The sequence below is a fragment of the Penaeus vannamei genome, chromosome 19 (assembly GCF_042767895.1).
Source record: "Penaeus vannamei isolate JL-2024 chromosome 19, ASM4276789v1, whole genome shotgun sequence".
Classification (NCBI taxonomy): Eukaryota; Metazoa; Arthropoda; class Malacostraca; order Decapoda; family Penaeidae; genus Penaeus; species Penaeus vannamei.
This window is the reverse complement of record NC_091567.1, coordinates 36,177,859-36,195,358: the sequence shown is the minus strand read 5'-3', so window position 1 is coordinate 36,195,358 and position 17,500 is coordinate 36,177,859. Positions and strand designations below refer to the sequence as shown.

At 52.9% G+C, this 17,500-nt stretch overlaps 1 protein-coding gene across 4 annotated transcripts in view; it reads right to left on the bottom strand.

Annotated features, from left to right (window-relative positions):
- The window catches only part of PlexA (plexin A), a 245,027-nt gene that overhangs the window by 109,112 nt on the left and 118,415 nt on the right, over window positions 1-17,500 (bottom strand). The window lies entirely within an intron of this gene.

The window sequence follows — 17,500 nt, the reverse complement described above, 5'->3', positions numbered from 1 at the left end:
ACACCTACAACTACCCAGGGCGCAGTTGACACACTGGGGGTCAGACAGAACTCACAGACCCCAGTCAGTCGCCCGGCCAAGGGAAATGACCGCGTCTCTGCGTGTGTTTACGTCAGGGGGGCGGGGTATGATAAGGCCACGCCCTCTACGACGGTTCTCGCATGCCAGAGACGCTCCTCTCCCCTCTTGCCTTTCCATCGGCATCAGAATCTCCCTCTTCCTTCCTTCTGATCGCGCTCATGGAATATTATATGAAATCCACGTCCTTCGCTCGCCTCCTTTTCCTAAAATTGCGATCCATCCTATTCATTTCCTTCTCCTCGTCTTCATTTTCCTCGTCCCTACTCCCGATCTCATCGCTTCCTTCTTCCAATATAAAACTTCGGGAACTTTGTTCATTCCTTTGCCCTCTGTTCGTAAAATCCGATTCAGCCTCGTTAATATTTTACCATCTCGCACAATTAGACTTGCTTTACGATTTAATTCTGACCGCAATCTTCTATCTCTCGTCCTATATCTCTCTCCCTCTCTCTCAGCTCTCTTTCTTTCTTTCTTGCTCCCTCCCTCCCTCCCTCCCTCCCTCCCTCCCTCCCTCCCCTCCCTCCCTCCCTCCCTCCCTCCCTCCCTCCTTCCCTCCCTCCCTCCCTCGTTCTCTCTCTCTCTCTCTCTCTCTCTCTCTCTCTCTCTCTCTGCTCTCTCTCTCTCTCTCCTCTCTCTCTCTCTCTCTCTCTCTCTCTCTCTCCCTCCCTCCCACATCCCTATCGCTCCCTCAAACCCCTCTCTCCCCCTGCCCTCTTCACCTCCTCTCACCCCCTCCCTTTCCCCCCTCCCTTTCCCCCCTCCCCCCTTCGGCAGCGCCTACTGTTCCGAAGGCCACAGCATTATGTGGTCTGGAAATGGGATGAACGCCAACATGCTAATAGGAATGTTCTAGAATATGGGGCGCTCCGGCGACGGACGCAGCTAAGGCGACCGCCGCATCGTTTTGGGAAGGCTAAATGAACCTTACGGCGGCCTGGAGATCCGGCATTATCCTGAGGAACAGCGCCTCATAATATCCAGAGGGGAGAGAGGGGAGTGGCTGGCACAAAATGGGTTGGCACGCGGCACTCACACGCCACAGGAGAGGAGAAGCTCCCACGCCACAAGCTCGTCCTGCGCAGGATATGGCGGCCCGCGTCCCGTCCTGGCGTTCACGAAATCGGGAGAGAGCGGCGAAGAGGCGAGGGGAGGATGGAGCGTTCAAGACGAGCCGAATACAGGCCGGGGAAGCCACATATACAATGGTGGCAGCAGAAAGTCAACATAAAAAAATATAGGATAAAAGAAGTATAGGAAAAGGAGGAAGGAAAAAGAAAGACTATGATTTATACAGATAAATGGATAAATAAACAGATAGGTAACCAGACTGAAAGGGGAAGGTATACAGACTGACTGACAGTAACATATCAAAAAATAATAACAACCAAAAAATAGGAGCACACAAACGAAAGAGAAAATCGAGAGGCAGCAACCAGTCAAAAATGGAGTAAAAGCCGAATGAAAGTGACATAAAAAAGGACGACAGCAAAATTACAGATCCACCCACACCTCCGGGGCGAGGGTCGCGGGAGAGCAGCAATAACACTGATCAAAAGGACAAAAACACCGGCCGAAGGGGAACAATACTAACCCGGCGTAAACTCCAGTAATATCTTTGCGTGAGAAATACGAGGCTGAAGGGAGAGGAGGGGGGGGGGGGAGAGATAGAGGAATGGAGAGGAGGAGAGGGGAATGGAGAGGAAGAGAGGGGAATGGAGAGGAAGAGGGACAGGAATGGATAGGAAGAGGGACAGGAATGTAGGGGAAGGGAGACAGGAATGGAAAGGAAATGGGGCAGGGATGGAGAGGAAGAGGGGCACGAATGGAAAGGAAGAGGGATAGGGACGGAGAGGGAGAAGAACAGGAACGGAGAGGAAGAGGCGAAGGGAGAGAGATAAAAGAGAAAGAGAACGCCGAGACAAAGGCAAGCAAGAGTAAAAGAACTCAAAGCAAGTGGCGACTCAAAGGTTAGTGCCTGCATCGAAAAAAAGGACATTTTGGCTCATTATTATATAAAGTCTAAGAAAAGAAACAGAAAAGTTTGTAGGAAAGTGGGTAAAAAAAACCAAATACATAAATAAATAAACTCCACATAAATATAAAGGAGAGATAATCGCCCTTGACCGCACCAACATCCACAGCTGGTAGAGAGGAGAGGAGAGGGTAGATGGGCGCAAAGAGGGGTATAGTGGGGAAGAGGCAGGAGGGGAGGGAAGGGTAAACAGGGGAAAGGGGGGGAAGGGTAGGGAATGGCAAGGAAGGGGAGGAGAGGGGAGGGTAAAGAGGGGAAAGGTGGGGGGTAGGGGAGGAGGGAATGGCAAGGAAAGGGAGGGGAGGGAAGGGTAAAGAGGGGAAAGGGGGAGGGGAGGGAAGGGACAACTAGACCAGACTGAAGGCAAAATGACCCGAATCTAATTCAGGTGCGGGAACGAAGCATGAGGGTTGGGGGGGGGGGGGGATGTTGAAGGCGGGGGTGAGAGGGAGGAGGAGGATAAAGGGATGTCCAGAAGGATAGCAAAGACGTGTTTCCGAATACGGACGGCGAACGAGGGGTAGGGGAAGCAGGAGAGGAAGAGGTAGGAAGGAGTAATGGCGGCGGGGTATGTGAGGGAGTGCGGGGAGGGGAGAGGGGAGGGGGAGGGAAGGAGGGGAGGGCCGCAGAGGGTAAGTAAGCCATGTGGATCTCGAAGGCCTACAGGGAAAAAGACAAAGCCGGTGAGATGGAAAAGGCCGGAAGAACGGCAAGAGTCCGGCGGCGCAGGTGGTCACACGGCTTATATGGGAAGGGAGGCGAGGGGAGGAGGAGAGGGTTGAAAAGGGAGATGCAGGTGGTGGCAATGAAGGTCTGGGAACTCAGGCTAGAGCCGGCCAGGATGAAGGATAAGGACAGAGGATAAAGGATAGAGGATAGGGGATGGAGGATGGAGACGAAGGCCCATGGACTGGGAAGTGAGGGCGCTCGTAATGGCGAGGGTTGGGGTAATTGAGGCTCCCGGAGGAGAGGGCGGCCGCTGCGCTGGTCAATGAGGTGTGTGTGGCCGCGCCCGCACGCTCTCATACGAACACACTCACACTAGCACATACACTCAAGAGCACACACACACACCCAACCCTACACAGAGAGAGTGGCATACCTAGGCCTACTTACACCCTCTCGAAATTTCCCTTCCATTCCACTGATGACCCTGGGCAAGAACGAGGAAAGTACAGACGAAACGAGAGAAAGAAAGTGAACAGCAGAGAAGCGCAGGAAAGGGAAACACAAAAGCAAACAGGAATCTAGACGACGAACAAGCAGATGAGTTTAGGAAAAAAAAAGAAAAAATAAAGCAAAATCTAAGCAAGAAAGGTTTCACAAAGTCCTGCCCCCCAAAAAGGTAAAAACACTAATAATAGAATAAATAAATGACCAAAGAGGAGGAGAGAGAGCGAAGGCGAAGAAAGGCCACCACCGCTTGCATAGACGTGCGAGGCGGCGAGGGGAAGCGAAGGGCCGCAAGGAACATGTCGGACGGACGCATCCTGCCTGGTCTGGCGAGAGTTGTCAACTCATAAATTCGGTCGAGGGAGGAGTTCGTGACTCGGCTCCCAGGGGGGGAAGGGGGCTGGGGAAAGGGAGGGAAGGAGGGGGAAAGGGAGGGAAGGAGGGGGAAAGGGAGGGAAGGAGGGGGAAAGGGAGGGAAGGAGGGGGAAAGGCAGGGAAGGAGGGGGAAAGGGAGGGAAGGGAGGGGGAAAGGGAGGGAAGGAGGGGGAAAGGGAGGGAAGGACGTGGAAAGGGAGGGAAGGAGGGGGAAAGGGAGGGAAGGAGGGGGAAAGGGAGGGAAAGAGGGGGAAAGAGAGGGAAGGAGGGGAAAATGGAGGGAAGGAGGGAGGAAGGGAAGGGAAGGGAAGGAGAGAGAGATGAATCAGTAAAAATGGGGAAAAAAATACATTAAAAACAAACCACATCCGCCCCGTCGACCACTTTATTCCGCATTCCACCTCCTCATTTTTTAGTGAGTAAAAGGGAGAAAGATGAAAGAGAATAAGGACAAAACGAGGAGCGTAACAAAGCGGAGACAATGGGCCGGCGCCACGTGTGACGCCTGGCCACGCGCGGGCCGGAGAACACGCCCCGAAAAGTACAGGGAGATGAGCGTACGAAAATGAGAGAGAGGGAGGGGGAGCGACAAAGAAGGGCAGGAGGAAAAGGGAGAGCAGAGGAAGAGGGCAAGAAAGGGAGTGAGGAAGCAACATGCAAGACACACGAAAAGCAAAGGGCAACGGAGAGGACACAGAAACAAAATATAAGAGCAGAGGAGCGGCCGGTGAAAGGTCTCCCGAGCACAAGCACATAGGAAAGAAGAAAAGAGAAAAGAAGGAGAAAGAAGGAAACCAAAGAAAAAGGGGCAAAAGAAACAGAGAACCAGTAAATGTACACAGCAGTCAAACTTCCGAAAAAAGCAGGGAGACAACGAAGCGACCAAACGCATGGCTAGGGGGCGGCATTTTTATTCCCCCCTTCCCTCCTACCCCCTTCCCTCCTACCCCCTCCCCCAATTCTCCCTCTATGAACCGTCAAAGGGATGTTTAAACCGTCACTGACTGAACATCATTGCCAATCAAAATCAAGCGGGACAAATGACGTTCCGTGCTTAGCGGACCGAATCAATACACCCGAAACGCACACAGACAAAGGCAGACACAAAGATAGATAGACAGACAGACACATATCAGACACCCAGACACACGACGCCTCCCCCACCCCCCGCCCCGCCCCCTTACGCCCCACATTCAACCAAACCACAAGTGACAATAAAACTCATCTACAAAACAACCCATCTAACGATTATGAATATATATTACACGACAGGAGCCGGAGCGAAGGGCCGCGGGAAGGAAGGGAGAATGAGCCCAGATGTCAAGCAGGGGGAGGGGGAAGGAGGGGGAAGGGAGAGAGCAGCGCAACCCCAGGGACAGCCAGGGACACGCCGCGGCAGCAGAAGCACCAAGGGGAAGCTAGGGGGAAGCAATGATGAGGGGAAACAAGTAAAAAGGAGAGAGAGGCAATAAAGGACCGGCACAACTCGCGGATATTGAGTCGGGAAATGAACTTCACTAAGAGGGTGAAGGAAGCGAGTAAGAGGGGGAGAGCAGAGGAAGCGGATGTAGAAAGGAAGGAAGGAGAGATGCAAGGAATAAAAACAAAAGAACATTATACATACGTATATACATACATACATACACACACACACACACACACACACACACACACACACACACACACACACACACACACATATATATATATATATATATATATATATATATATATATATATATATATATATATATAAGACTATATATGCAGATGGATAACTGGATAGATAGAGAGAGGGTAGGGGGAGGAGGGAGAGAGGGAGATATGGGAGGAGAGAGACATCTATCCCAGAGAGGAGGAGAGGTGGAGAGGAAGGTGGAGAGTGAGGGTGGAGAAGAGAGTGGGAAGGAGAGACGTAGAAAGGGGAAGGTGTGGAGAGAGGATAATGAGAGTGGGAAGGGGGGGAGGGAGAGGGAGAATGGAGGGAGAGGAGGAGGAATGGAGGATGAGGAGGGGAGGGAAAGGAGATAGAGGAGAGAGAGAAAAAAAGAGAGAAGAAAAAGGGGTGGGAGAAAGGAGAGGAAAAGAGAGAGGATGGGGAGACGGAGAAGGTTGCAAAGGGAGAGAAGTGAAAAGAGAAATCAGGAGATATGGGGACAGAATCTTTCACAAAAAAACGACGGAAGGGACTGCGGTTTGGGGAGTAAGCCAAACGGAGAAGGAGACACTGGCGAAAGGATGTGCGGAAATCAATATAAGTGAGAAGACAGGGGAGAGAATGCGGATGCAGAAAGTCGAAGAGAGAAAGAGAAGAGGAGACAGAAAGGGGGGCGGAGTAGATGGGATGAACACAAGAGAGAGAGAGAGAGAGGGGGGGGGGGAAGAGCCGAGGACAATCGGAGGCGATACGGAATGGAGAACGGATGTTGGGGAGGGGGGGGTGGGGAAGTGGTCAGGGATAATCACAAGGAAGTTCACTAAGGCCTCTGTTGGGGGTTGGGGGAAGGGGGGGGGAGGGAGAGGGATGTGAGGAAGACCTCCGGGTCGAATAAAGGGAGGAGCAAGGGGAGGGCAAAACACTCTGAGCTCGGCGAGGCGATACTTGAGTGACACTTACCGAGTATAAGGAAGGGGGAAGGGGTCCACAGGGGGGAGAGGACCACAGGAGTGAAAGGGGGTCCACAGGGGGAAAGGGACCACAGGGAAGGGAAGGGGCCATTACAGGGGGGAGAGGGACTACAGGGGGGAGAGGAGCACAGGAGGAAGGGGTCCACAGGGGGAAGGGGGCCACAGGGGGGAGAGGGCCACAGGGGGGAGAGGGGAAGGTGAAGGGAGGGCAGTGTCGGAACCTTTCAGAAAAAGTGAGAACACGATCGGAAAGAGGCTGCGCGAGGAAAGGGCGTGGCAAAGGACACTCAAAGGGGAGATGGAGAGCAGGCGAAAGGAAAAGGGGATGGAGAACAGAAAGGCATCGAAGAAAAAGGAAAAAATTGAAAGAATGCAAAAGGAAGAGGAACGGATTGAGATTCAGGGGTGGGTGTACGGGGATACAAGGTAGGGAAAGGAAGGGGGGAAAGGAAAAGAAAGGGACAGAAGAGGAAGAAAGGGGAACGAAGGGAAGGGAAGGAAGGAAGGGAAGGGAAGGAGGAAGGGAAGGGAAGGGAAGGGAAGGAAAGGAGAGAGAGGGGAGGATAGGAAGGGAAGGTTGAAGGGAAGAGGAAGGGAAGGGAAGGGAAGGTAAGGAAGGAAGGAAGGAAGGGAAGGGAAGGGAAGGGAAGGGAAGGGCGGGGAAGGGAGGGGAGGGAAAGGGAAGGCAAGGGAAGGGAAGGGAGGGGAAGGGGAGGAGAGAGGATAGAAAAGGCGCGATGAGGAGGGAAGGGGAGCATGTGAAGGAAGGGAAGCATGTGAGAGAAGGGGAGAGAAGAGCCCCCTTTTTATTTGTTTATTATTCATCTCCCGCGTGACTAGCGGTGCCTCCCCTCGCCCCAAGGGTAGGAGGAGAGGGGAGGGGAGGGGGGGAGAACCTCCAGGGGGGGATAAAAATGTATTGATAAATATCTAAATCGCTGAGAAACGCGGCATCTGCAGGCGCGGCGATCCCTCGCTGATCCCCCGCGCAGCTCGTAACGAAGGAGAGAGCAGGGAGACGCGGAGAGAAGACAACCACAGGAGAATAACCACAGCAGAGAGCAATTTTCCAGCGCGGGTTGCGTAAAAAGTTTTAAAGCGTGTTCACGGGGAGAGACAGCACCTCATTAAGGCCCCATCAACCGCCACTGTCTCCCTCATAAATCTGACATTCCTTCTCCTAAAAGCCCAGGGATTCCACACAAGTCTCTTTCTCCTATTCTCTTTTATCCCTCTCCTGGTCTCCGATCTCCTTCCGTTCCTTTGCTTCCGGCTTCACTCTACATCATACGCAGCCTTCTTTGCTGGCGAATTGAGATGCAGAAACGCCCCCCCCCCCCAGAGAGAGGTGGAGGTGGCTGTGATCCTTCGTTCCAGGCCCCACTTTGCCATCCTTGAGGTCAGCCTCGGCCCCTCCAGGAGCGCATCCTACCCCGTGTTTGGGAGGGCGTATGCCCCCTCCGCTGCTTTCCCCTCCCTCCCTCCTCCCTTCGTGTCGCAGGGAGTCACCGAAGCGCGTTCTCCCTTTCCCTCGCCCATCGACAACGGCTACAGCCTCTCCCTTTCCTGCCTTCCCACGACTAGCTCTCCCTCTCCCTTTCCCTCTCCGAGTCTGTGTATGTCTTCTCCTTTTCAATCTAGCGTGCGAGTAGGCGCGTCTTGGTCTTCCAGCAGTATATCCCCTTTTTCCTGTGACTCTCTTTCCCCTTTCCCTTTCCCTTAGGCATTCACCCCCTGCTCTTCCAGCCGCTCCCTCGTCCTTTCCTACCCTTGCCTTCTCTCCTTTCTTCCTCGCCGGCCACTTCATCTTCACCAATATCTTCACCCTCAACCTCGCCCCCTCACATTCATCCCATTACCATTATCCCTTTAAAATCCCCCCCCGCCTCTCTCCCTCGGTTCTCCTCCCCCTCCTTGACAGAAACGACAAACCAAAGAAAAAGACTACACGCCGCCCCCCCCCCCCCTCCTGCTCTCCCAGCTGCGAGTTCATTTCCTCTTTCTCAGTGTTTGCTTCTGGAGGTGTATGGGGCCCATGGGGAGGGAGGGGGAGGGAGGGGGCGGGTAGCAACCCAATGCCATCTTCATCCCTTTCCATTTCCCTTCTGATCACTGCCTCTCGCTGCCTCCTCCTTTCCGCTAATCTTCCAACCTTTATCACGATTCCCCTTCGACTAGCGTTCGCCGTGTCATCTCGTCTCTTCCTCTTCTTTTCCTCATTCATCACAGTCATCCCAACCCAACGTGACCCCTACACACCGTCCGGCTCTGAAGTTCCTTATCAACAATAACTAGTTGATAAGCTATCCCCCTCCCCTACCCTCCCCACCCCCTCCTTCCATTAAGAACGAGGCCCAAGGAAAAGTTTCCAACTTTCTTTCCCCTCTCGACCTCCCCTGGAAAACGGATAATTCATAAAAAAATATCTAGAAAGCAAAAAAAAAAAAAAAAAAAACGCAAAGCAAAAATCTAAAAAGAACGTTCCACGGCTCCCAACTCTAAGGCGACCCCCCCCCCCCCCCTCTTGGTTCCCGTTCTCTCCCCGCCGCCCGCCGAGGGAACGGCAAATAAAGAAACTACAGTAATCGAAAGCACTTAGCTCGTCTCTGAACGATTACGGCGAAACAACAAAGGCCTTTTCCCACCCCAACCCCACCGAGAGCTCACTTCCCCCCCTACCCTTCCCTCTTTCCCCTAATCACCACCCTTTCCCCCTTTCCTTCGATCTCACGTCCCCCTCACGCACCGTGCATCCCGCCCCCACCCATCCCGCACACAAATTATCCAAAAAGCAGCCCGCCCGCCCGCCCGCCCACCTAACAGCCGAACCACCAGCCCGCCCGCCGCCCGCGTGCAGACGGCGAAGGCGGAGGCAACAGACAGGCCAACAATAGCGACGCGTCTCTTCATTGTCCCTCTCGCAAACACCAATCTTCGGGCTGCTTCCACGCGCGCTTTCTCTCGGCCTTCCCTCTCCTCGCCTCCTTTGGCTGCATCTGGAATGCGAGCGAAGGATAATAACACGGGCGCCGACGCTCGGAATGAGGAAGAAAGAACAGGAGGGGGAGAGGGAGGGAGGGAGGGAGGGAGGGTTGGAGGGAGGGAGAAGGAAAGAAAAGACGAGAGGAGAGGAGAGAGAACGCATATCCTAGTACATACAAGCAGAAGAGAAAAAAATCACCCTGAAAAAGACGCAGGGAAGCCATCGCGTTCTGGATCAGATCACCACCCACCTTCCCTTCCATCACCCCTACAACACACCTACGTCACTGCTCTGCCAGGTCCCCACGCCACGACCTGGCACCTTCTATTACCGACCCAATCCTCCGCATCTCTCCCCCTTTCCTTCCCTTTCTCCTCCCCTTCCCTTCCCTCCCCTCATCTCTCTTCTCCCTTCCCTTCTCCTCCCTCCCCTTATATCTGTTCCCCCTTCCCTTCCCTCCCCTTACCTCTCCTCTCCCTTCCCTTCCCTTCTCTTACATCTCTCCTCCCTTCCCTTTTCCCTTCCCTTCTCCTCCCTCCCCTCACATCTCTCTCTCTCCCCTCTCGCCCTCCCGGGGCCCCGCGGACGGCCACATCAGCAGGTCATGAAGTATTAAAGCGAACGGCCGATCGACACTTCCAGGGACATCATGAAAATTTCAGGTCATGGGGAGAGGGGAGAGGCGACTGAAAACTAAAGACAGAGTAAATGCAGAGGTAAATCTAATATGTAAATACAAATAAATAAATAAATAAATGTGTTTCTGTGTGGGCCTTAGCGTGCGTGAGTGAGAGTGAGTGATTCAGTGAATTAATGAATGGATTAATGAATGAATGAGTGGGCGCGCGAGTGAATGTTGTATGTGCGTGTAGGTGTGAAAAAATAATCAATTAATCTAACTGAAATAAATCAAACGAGAGCCCAAAACCCAAAAGATAAAAGACGGGAAAGGAAAGGAGAATCAGAAGAGCAAAAGAGAAACGAAGACAGGTGTGCAGAGAGAATCACTAACCAGCAGCAGTTTGTCTCGTTCACGACGTTCAAAAAATGCTCAAAATTATCTAACATCTCCCAGAACACCTTCGCATGCGCAGCCGCACCAGGTAAGCATTGTACAGGTCGAGTCATTCCCGACCAGGTAAGCATTAAACAGGTCGAGCCATTCCCAACCAGGTAAGCATTGTACAGGTCGAGCCATTCCCAACCAGGTAAGCATTGTACAGGTCAAGTCATTACCAACCAGGTAAGCATTGTACAGGTCGAGTCTTTCCCAACCAGGTAAGCATTGTACAGGTCGAGTCATTCCCAACCAGGTAAGCATTGTACAGGTCATCATTCCAAACCAGGTAAGCATTGTACAGGTCGAGTCATTCCCAACCAGGTAAGCATTGTACAAGTCGAGTCATTCCCAACCAGGTAAGCATTGTACAGGTCATCATTCCAAACCAGGTAAGCATTGTACAGGTCATCATTCCAAACCAGGTAAGCATTGTACAGGTCGAGTCATTCCCAACCAGGTAAGCATTGTACAGGTCGAGTCATTCCCAACCAGGTAAGCATTGTACAGGTCGAGTCATTCCCAACCAGGTAAGCATTGTACAGGTCGAGTCATTCCCAACCAGGTAAGCATTGTACAGGTCGAGTCATTCCCAACCAGGTAAGCATTGTACAGGTCGAGTCATTCCCAACCAGGTAAGTATTATACAGGTCGAGTCATTCCCAGCCGGGTAAGCATTAAACAGGTCGAATTATTTCCAACCAAAAGCACACAACAACTGGAGCACCGAAGCCGGCCTGATGTGTGGCTCTCCGAAGGGTCTCATCGCGCCACGCTTTTAACTTTCTTTACGTTCAATTCATCGGAAAACGTACTCCTTTGTTTCGCCGCGCCTCTTCTTTTCCTTCTCCATCATCGTCATAGTCGGTGGTCATCATCACCATTATCGTAATCGTCATCATCTTCACTTCTTCACTTTCAGCTCACCAATCATTCATCTTCCCTTCCCATCTGTTTCTACTTCCTGTCCTCCTCCATCGTTACCTAGTCGCCTTCTTCTTCTTCTTCTTCTTCTTCTTTAGCTGGACGAAACAACACCTATTACACACTTTAATTACAACATAATTCACTGCCAGCAGGGCCGAGCACGGGGATGGAGTGGGGGGGAGGGAAGGAGAGCAAGAACTCCCGGCGTCCAACTTGGAATCTCCTCAACCACCCCGGAGCTGGAATCACCCGAACCAAAACCCAAATTCCCGAATCTTGCTGCCAAACACGTCCCCCTCCCCACGCCTCACCCCTGCAGAGGGAATCTTTAAGCACAGCACTTCAGCTGCAAATGCAAAACGTGACACTTATGCAGATGACTAACAGCGAACATAACACTCGGCCACACACGATGCTCTCTCGTTCGCCCACTCTCTGCCTATCCAACTTTCCCATAATTCGTGCCCCGACGTAGGTGGCACTGGCGACGGAGCAGGTAGAAGTCTTCCTATACTAAATGTTAGCCCGCACGCCACGCACGGCAGCACAGCGCAGGTACAGACCCGCTTCGGCCTGCGTCGCGAAGTCTTTCAAATGCGGTTTCCTTCACACATGTGGCTCAGCAAGACTGTTTCAGCACCACATGGTGTTGCCTCCGAGGCAGTTGCAGATACCAAGCGCATGAAGTGAACATATAAGGGCGAGAGATATGGGCTGAAATTGCACCCACTCATTGGATTAACCTCGGTGAGCATAATGCTGTATGGAAAGTAACATCCATGAAATAGCAGAGGCTAATAGGCTTTTGCGTTGATGTGTGCACATGGAGACGTGTCCCAATATGCACTGCGTCTCAACAGGCAGAAAGATAAAGGAAAGCAAGAGTAGACAGGACAGGCAAAGGAAGGGAAGGGCAAGGTAAGGCAGGGTAGGGGAAGGCAAGGCAGGGCAGGGTAGAACAAGGCAGAGTAGGGTTGGGTAAGGCAAGGCAGGGCAGGGTAGAACAAGGCAGAGTAGGGTTGGGTAAGACAAGACAGGGCAAGGCAGGGCAGGACAGGGATGGACAGGGCAAGGCAAGGCAGGCCAGGGCAGGGCAGGGTTGGACAAGGCAGGGCAGGGTAGAGCGCCAGAGTCCGCGCTCAGCGGCCGCGCCCCCGGGCGGCGGTTCCGGGCCTTAAAGCGAGGCCGCGAGATGAATGAGCCTAACATTGAGCAGCAAGAGAAGCAAAGGGGCAATCAAAACCCTCATTCAACTCCTCTCATTTTTCCTCCTCTTCTTTCTCCCGCCCCTCTCCTTCGGCTCTCTCCTCCTCCTCCTCTTCTTCCCGCTCGCTGTCGGGGGATATTGCAGCGTATTGACCTCGGCCCCAGTGTTCGTAGCGGGAGGGATATTGCAGATCTTGAAAGTGTGCAAGGTGGCGCTCGATGGCCTTATCGCCGCCGTGAGCCATTTCAACTTCGGACAGAATTGAATTTCCACTTCCTGGCCCTCGGCCCGACGGCGCCGCCTGTTTTCATAGATGCACCTACACACACACACACACATATATTATGTATATATACAGATCTATATATACATAATATATATATATAAATTTAAAAACACTCTACCGTGTTGAGACTATGGTAGAAAAACCCACAATGCACAAACTAGATTTATTGAAGAAAGTGAGACAACAGTTTCGGAATCGTCCTCGATTCCAGCTTCGGGTCTTTATTTAACTCTCGGTTCTTTTTTTCTCGTATCTTTGGATCTCTCTCACATTCTTTCTCTTTATACAAATATACAGAGAGAGAGAGAGAGAGAGAGAGAGAGAGAGAGAGAGAGAAAGAGAGAGAGAGAGAGAGAGAGAGAGAGAGAGAGAGAGAGAGAGAGAGAGAGAGAGAGAGAGAGAATTTAAGAGCCACATCATGAGACGGAAGAAGAAATGCCAACACACGCATACACCAAAAGCCCAAGAAAGAACGAGGCAAATCTTGTAACGAGAGACCTGTCAAGAGAACTGTCAAGAGAACTGTCAAGAGAACTGTCTCCGGGAATGAAGCGTTAGCAACACGCCGAGATCACGAGAAGGAAAATGAGAAAATCACTGATTTTAGAAAAAGTGCTCCAAGCTAGAACATAGTAATGAAGAGAATGGGACGAAGAAAAGGAAGGCTCAACGCAAGAGAGAGAGAAGCAGCAAGGCAACAATGAAAGAGGAGCCAGTTCGTTCAGTCGCTGGCTCGTTATCATAACACCTCACAGGACGACATCGATCTGCAAAATTCATCACCGAGTGAGCGCAACTCAGGGCCTCGTGACCGGCCGGCCGCCCGCGACACCTGACACCTCACGGGAGGCACAGCCGCCGCCGCCGCCGCCGCCACACTGCGGCTCTGGGCGGAAGGGGAGAGGGTGGTGGCGGTCGCTGCGGGAGGGGGAGGAGAAGGTAGGAGAGGAGGAGAAGGAGGAGGAGGAGGATGTGGGAGATGAGAAGGAAGATAAGAAGGAGGAGGAGGAGGAGAAGAAGAAGAGGAGGAAGAGAGAGAAGTGAAGAGAAAGAGGAAAAGTGAATGCGAGAGTGGCAATAAAAGAGAGGCGAAGGAAGAGAAAAAGAGAGAAGACCGGATGCGGACAAAGCGACTCCAAAGGCGGACAAACCAACGCAGACAGCGAACCAAAGAGAAAGGAAGAGGACGAGAAAGAGAGGAGGAAGCGCGAGGGGCGGAATGAGAGAGACCAACTTCAAAGAGCCAGTGAGTTTTCATGGCAGTCAGACACATTATCCTCATTCTCCGTCCTGACGCCTACGTAAAAGGGAGCGGAGGCCTGACGAGGAGAGAAAGGGACAGGGAGACAAGAGGAGAATCAGCGAGTGAAAGAGACGACGGGGAATGGAGATGAAGACGGGGGGAGGGGGGGAAGGAGGGAGGGAGGGCGAGGGGAGAAAAATCGAGAGAGAAGAGGATGGCAGGAGAGGAAAGTCATTACAGAAGTCGAACAATTATTGTCGAAATGTCGAAGGCAGGAGATGGAGAGGCAAGAAAGATCGTGATGGAAGGAGGGAAAGACGGGAGATGGACAGGCGGTGAAGGGAGGAGGGCAAGAAGAACGGAGAGAAGGGAGGAAGGGAGGAGGGAGGGCGATCTTTTCAGGGGGAAGGCACGAAAGTCGACGAGTGAGTAATAGTGATGGAGGTAATGAGGGAGCGACGCGCCATCCATCCGAGCACAACGACCTCCACCCACGATACATCTTCATCAGGCGCGGCGGCAGCGAGACGAGTAAACCAGGAGGGAGAAAAAAGAGGCAGAAAAGGGAGACTACGAGGAAGGGAAAAAACAAAAGCAAAAAAGTTGTCCTCCCAACTGCAGTCGAATCTAAAAATAAGCCATGGCGATCATTAATTAAAGAGGAGGTGGACTCTGGGTCCAGGCAGGTGCGCCGCTCTGGAGGCCGCCCTTGGCTCTGCCTCTACGCAGGGGCGCGGCGCTGATACCGCCCCAAGGAAGATAACAGGGGAAGGGGCTGATAAACACATAAGAGGAGAAGATGAGACAGGAGGGAAGAAAGGAAGAGGAAGAGACAACAACAAGGCGAGAATGAAGAAGGGAGTGAAGGAAGGGAAGAGTGGTGGCAAAAGCTGTGCTTCAAGGACAAATCAAATACAAAATGAGAAGGAACTTTGAAAACAAACGTCCTGAGATGGAAGGGCTGGGCACGAGACGCGATTCTAGAACCCCGGACGAGCGAGTGTGAATGGAGGACGAACTCAACACAGAAAACTGACGCAGGAGGGGGAAACTCGAGCAAAACGCTGAAGGACAACACTACCTTCTTTCCTGGCCCCCTCTGCCGCGAGGAGAGGGGAGGGGGAGGGGGGATGAGGGGGGCGTTGGGGAAGAAGACACTACTCAAGTAATATGTCAAGCAAGTTTTCGCAACAAATATAAAATCGAGTGAAGGGTGACGAGGGCGGAGAAACCAGACAAAACAGGAAGAAAGGAAGGAAGGAAGGGGATAGGAGAGCGAGAGAGAGAGAGAGAGAGAGAGAGAGAGAGAGAGAGAGAGAGAGAGAGAGAGAGAGAGAGAGAGAGAGAGAGAGAGAGAGAGAGAGAGAGAGAGAATTTCTCGATATACTCGCAGGTGTAGGAGAGAAAATAAAGAAAAGCCACACCCGCTAAAAGGCCAACCTCCAGGGGCGGCATTCGAAGCCAAACGGGGACGGTGCAGCAGGAGCCGCCTCCATCACCTGTCGGAGGAGGAACATCACAAGCTCTACTGATGTCTGCCGGGGGATCAATAACCCATTGCACGCACTACCCAGGCCGAGGGGCACGCTCCCCCCCCCCCTCCCCAGCTACTACCACTATAGCCTCTGCACCATCTACCCGCCTTTCCCACAGCACGGCAGAGCAATATCCTCGCCAACGCCGTGTCTGCTCTCCTTGTGCGCAGAAGAGAAGTCGTTACAGCAGCAGCGCCCTCGCGAGGCTGCCCCACGAGAACTGCCTCTACAGCACTACATCCTCTTCTACAAGTCCCAACCTCCTGTTCCGTCTTCGCCTCCGCCACAGCCCTCTCCGCCACCATCATCGCTGCCGATATTCAATTTGCCGCTTCCCCGTTCCATTTCCCTTCTTCCTTTCCTCCTTCCCCTCTTCCGGGCCGTTCCTCGGCGCCGCAAATTCCCCTTCCCCCGGGCGCTGCCCCTCGTCTTCCTTCTCCCCTTAGTCAGCCCGTTATCTTCCTCCTCCTCTTTCCCCTTCCCTGACATTCCATTCTCTTCTCTTCCTCGGGTAGCGGGCCTTGCCATGGCCGCTGGCTTCTTCCGACGCCGCACATCTTCCTCTCGGGTCTCTCCGGCCCTCTCAGCTCCCCTCTCCCCGCTCCCTCTCCGCTCCAGCTCTCTCGGGCCTCTCTCAGCTCCCCTCTCCCCGCTCCCTCTCTCCCCGGCCCCTCTAAGCACCCCTCTTCCTACTCCCTCTCTCCTTCAGATCACTCTAGCCCCTCTCAGTTCCTCTTCTCCCCTCTTGTTCTCTCGGGCCCCTCTCAGTTCCCCTCTCATCGCTCCCTCTGCCCTCCAGCTTCTCCGGCCCCTCTCAGCTCACCCTCTCCCCGTTCCCTCTCCGCCCCTCTAAGCTCACGTCTCCCCGCTCCCTCTCCGTTCAAGCTCTCTCCGGCCCCTCTCAGCTCCCCTCTTCCCGCTCCCTCTCCCCTCCAGCTCTCTCCGGCCCCTCTTCCAACTCCGCGCCCTATTCCATTTTCTCTTCGCGACGATTTATTTTCTTCTGTTAAATCATCATCCTCTGTTATGGGGTGTTCTTTAAATTTCGTGAGGCGATCTACACAATCTGTCAATCCATTTTCTCTTTTTATTCCCGTTCGTCACTTAAACGTACATAATTTTTTCCTTTATTTTCCTATAAAGTGTCATCCCGGACCCGTTATAACATTCCGAATTCCAAGAAATGCTATCCTATAAAGACGATGATGATGATGGCGGTGATGATGATGACGAAGGAGAAGAGGACGACGACAGAGAAGACGACGGTGACGACGACGACCAAGACGAGGACGAGGACGAGGACGACTACGATAGCCACGACACCGACGGCGACAACGAAGATGAAAGTAAGCCTCTCGCTCTGTGGCCTAGAGTGAGCGAGATGACTTTCGCCAAAAGAAGGAAAGAACAGAAAATGAAAGAAGGTAAACGACGCGAAAGACGAAATATAAAAACGGCGACTGTGACCTCGTCTGCAAGGAGGGTCATCTGGCAAACACTGCATCATCCATGCGCATTCTTCATGGCTCCCGTAAAAGAAAAAAACTCCCATTCGCTATTCAATGCGTGCAAAGTGCGTGAGCCGACCAAGAGCCCGGTCATGAAGACGTGCCTCTTAAAGTGGCAGCGCTGTGCCTGGCGCCGTGACTGGCTGTGAGAACGCGCCTCGGAATGCGCCTTCGATGAGTGGCAGTTGAGGACGGTAAGAATCAACAGAAGCTCACTGAATACACTCTTATCAAAATGTAATTAAACTCTAATCCTTACTCGCGCTTCGTATAAGCCCTCCCCCCCCCCTCTCTCTCTCTCTCTCTCTCTCTCTCTCTCTCTCTCTCTCTCTCTCTCTCTGTCTCTCTCTCTGTCTCTCTCTCTGTCTCTCTCTCTCTGTGTGTGTGTGTGTGTGTGTGTGTGTGTGTGTGTGTGTGTGTGTGTGTGTGTGTGTGTGCGCGCGCGCGCGCCCGGTGACATACAGA